Here is a 4,198-nt window from a genome sequence, read left to right as displayed (position 1 = left end):
TTCTCCTTTGAACCTACAAAACAAATATTAATATTAAAAGAAGACATATAATAAAGATGTTGAAATTACAAATGAATTTTATAATAATTTTTGTTCTATAGTGAATAATTTAATAGATATTAAAACAATACATTTGGGGGCGCCTGGGTGGCACAGCGGTTAAGCATCTGCCTTCGGCTCAGGGTGTGATCCCGGCGTTATGGGATCGAGCCCCACATCAGGCTCTTCCGCTATGAGCCTGCTTCTTCCTCTCCCACTCCCCCTGCTTGTGTTCCCTCTCTCGCTGGCTGTCTCTATCTCTGTCAAATAAATAAATAAAATCTTAAAAATATATATATTAGTAACATAAATTAATATTATATATGATTGCTAGTTAAAGATAGTTTATTGATTATGTATTTATCACAGGATGCCCTTGAAATCACATTAAAATTACAGAAAATGAGAAAGGAGACATAAAGGAATGAAAGAACTCAGCAAATTTTTGGAAAACAGAAAGCCATTGGCTCCCTGACATTCAGAGAGTGCCACTTGCGTTGTGGATATTGTAGGTTTACATACGGTACTGAAGTGTCTTGTCCCAACAAATTCAGTACATCATGATAATTTTCTAATAGGCAGAAGTAAAACATCTTAAAAAAGAGATGCTTTCTGTAAGACTAACTAGATGTAAAAAAACTTTTTCAAGAATTAAAGCCTGACTGTAAGTCTTTTGTGTGACTCCTGAAGTATCTGCACAGCTGTGCAGCACCCCTCCTCAGAGGTCTGGATCCCAGCTTTGTCAGTCCATCTTCCAAGTCTGTAGTTTTAACCTCTTTCCTTCGTCTCTTCATCCTAGGGGTGGTATTTACTAGCTCTGTGTTACTGAAGTTCCCCCTTTGCCTTTTTGGTTCTCCAGTACTTGTCTACACAACTCCCTATATTAAATCCTTTCTACTAAACTGGTATGGTTTCAAAATTTCACAGACTCTCAAAGAGAATAGAAAAAGAGGGAACATTTTCCAGTTTGTTTTAGGACATTAGCACTAACCTTGACAACACATAATAAGGACAATATGAAAAATTACAGGCCAACTTTACTCGAGGCAAAATTCTTTTTTTTTTTTAAGTATATACCTTTTTTTTTTTTAAAGATTTTATTTATTTATTTGACAGAGAGAGAGAGACATGAGAGAGGGAACACAAGCAGGGGGAGTGGGAGAAGAAGAAGCAGGCTCCCAGCGGAGGAGCCTGATACAGTGCTTGATCCCAGAACGCCAGGATCACGCCCTGAGCCGAAGGCAGACACTTAACGACTGCGCCACCCAGGCGCCCCTCAAGGCAAAATTCTAAACATTATAAAACTTTTCTAAATATTATAAAAACCGGCAATATATAAAGAGAATATTTTGTGACTCAGTTGCATTTGTCCCAAAAATTGAAGGTTGGATTTTTTTTATTATAATAATATTTTTTATTATATTATGAAGGTTGGATTTTAACATTAAAAAGTTAATGTGATTTGCCACATTGAGATTAAGGAGAAAAACCATATGATCATTTCAATAGATGCAGAAGCACTTGATAAATTGCAACATTTTTCATGATTTTAGAAAGAAATTTTAGCAAACTAGGAACAGATGGGAATTTCCATAATCTGCTAAATGGTGTCCTTAAAAAAATTTATAAATATCATACCTAATGGTGAAACAGTAAAAACTTTCCTTTGATATTGGAAGCAAGAAAACATTGCCCCGTATCATCACTTCTATTCAGTATTGTACTGGAGATCTTAGTCAGTAGCATAAGGCAAGAAAAAAGGTATAAAGATTATTTAAAAATAAATTAAAATGTCATTACTCACAGATAATATAATTATGTATGTAGGAAATCCAAGATCATCTACATATACATTATTAGAATCAGTAGGAACATTAAGTAATGTTGAATATAAAATCGGTATACAAAAGTCAGTTTCCTTATATTAAAAAAAAGATGTTAGAAAATGAAAGTTTAAAAAGGTATAATTTACAGTCAAGAAATGTCAAGTCCTTAGGAATAAATCTAACAAAAATTGTATAAGACTTCTACAGAAAAATCCTACTTCATATAAATACAAAATGTAGTGAGAGATATTGGAGAAGACCTAAATAAATGGAGTGGTATTCTTTGCAAATTGATCTGTAAATTCAATCTTATTATAAATTCAATTCTAACCTTATTTTTGGGGAACTTGACAAGCTGGTTCTTAAAAGTCTTTGGACAGAGGGCCAAGAAGAGTCATGATATACTTTAAAAAGGCAGAGGATTTGTTTGATGAATATGAAGACTTCTTATGAGGCTATAGTAACTCAGGTGTTATGGCACTGACACAAGAATATTCAAATAGATCAATAGAATATTTAGAAAGCCCAGAACCAGACATTTGATTATGACATATGGATACTTGGTTTTTTAAAAATACAGGACTTTGGAGCATTGAAAAAAAGGTACTCTTTTCAATAATGATGCTAGAACAACTGGACAGTTAGTACACTGTAAAATATGTCTGAAAGATATATCCAGATCCAAACACAACAAGAAAGTTTCCTTAACCAAAACTGCCAAGAAAGGCTTAGAACTGAACTAGAACCTGATAGAGGGGCTTCGGAAATGTGTGGACCCATACAAGTACCTTTTTGTCTTCTCTGTGGCCAACATGAGGAACAGCAAGCTGAAAGACATTGCAACACCTGGAAGCATAGCCAGATGTTCTTTGGCAAAAACAAGGTGATGATGGTGGTCTTGGGTCGAAGCCCATCTGACGAGTACAAGACAGACTGCATCAGGTCAGCAAGAAGTTGAGGTGTGAGGGTCGATCTTCTTTTCACCAACCGCACCAGAGAGGAAGTGAATGAGTGGTTTACAAAATATACAGAAATGGACTTCGCTCGAGCTGGAAACAAAGCAACTTTCACTGTGACCCCTGGAGCAGTTCCCCCACTCCGTGGATCCTCAAGAGAGGTGTGGTGACCCTGCTGCCTGACTATGAGGTGTGCAAGGAGGGTGATGTGCTGACCCCAGAGCAGGCCCATGTGCTGAAGCTTTTCAGGTATGAGATGGCTGAATTCAAAGCTGCCATCAAATACTTGTGGGATGTACAGTCCAGAAGGTTCTAGGAGATGGGTGATGACTTGCCTGAGAACATGTCAGAAGAATCGTGGGCGGTGGGGGAGGGTAGGGAGACAAAGGCTGATAGGCACTTGGGGCCCAGAAGTGTGAGACTGCCATCCTGCAGGCCAAACAGCAGCGAGGGTGAGAGGGACAGATTGCTTTTCTATAAGGAATAAAACTGTCTGCAGGGTAGCTCCCTGTGAACAGCAAAGAGGACTTTTCCTAGGAAAAAAGGCCTTGGCTTCAGGCTTTTATTTGGATTCCCAGGGTTCCTCTTCTTGTTCATCTTGAGCCAGCTTCCAGCACTGGCTCCTGAATGATGGTTGGGGATGTGAGAGCCACCATCCGAGCAGGGGCTTCTCTCCTCTGGTCTTTGTGCCCTTACTGGAAACAGGGGTTTGCCAAAGAATAGAGGAACCCTGGCCACCCTTCCTATCCTTTTCTTTCTCTCCCTCCTCCCCTCACCCCATCCCCCAGCCACATCAGGGCCAGGAGTCTTAAACGAAAAGACAGGATGCTTTCACTAAGACAAGAGTAAAGGCACTTCTGAAACCCAGAGCAGATATTAAAACTGTTCCACAGGGGAAAAAAAGATGGAGGGGGGGGGAAGAATTAAAAAGTCGATAAAATAAGATATATCCAAAAATGTGGTGAAGATAGAGAAGGAGATGGAAAATATAAAGGAATGCATGGAAAATATAATGAGAAGGAGTAACATATATTTAATTAGAGTTCCAGAAGGAGAAAATGGACATAATGGAGCAAAGGCAATATTTAAAGAAATACTGGCTATGAATGCTCCAGAACTAGTGAAAAATATGAATCAAGAGATCCATGATATACAACATATCCAAGGAGAATAAATAAAAAAGAAGTGTCATTCTTAAACTACAGAACAATAGAAACAATGAACATATCATGAGATCAGTCTGAGAGAAGGGAAGGAACACCCATAGAGGAATGACAAGATGAGGACAGACATCCTCGCAACTTCAGTGAAAGCTAGAGGACAGTGGAATAACTTTTTCAAAATGTTGACAAAGTTCCTATCAACCTTGAATTGGAT

At 38.2% G+C, this 4,198-nt stretch overlaps 1 pseudogene; it reads left to right on the top strand.

Moving 5' to 3' along the window:
- Positions 1 to 1,974: 1,974 nt before the first annotated feature.
- Positions 1,975 to 3,308, top strand: LOC103658709 (annotated as a pseudogene).
- The last annotated feature ends 890 nt before the right edge of the window (positions 3,309 to 4,198 follow it).

Source organism: Ursus maritimus, unplaced genomic scaffold (assembly GCF_017311325.1).
Source record: "Ursus maritimus isolate PB19 unplaced genomic scaffold, ASM1731132v1 scaffold_3, whole genome shotgun sequence".
NCBI lineage: Eukaryota > Metazoa > Chordata > Mammalia > Carnivora > Ursidae > Ursus > Ursus maritimus.
This window is presented reverse-complemented; position numbering and strand designations above follow the sequence as displayed.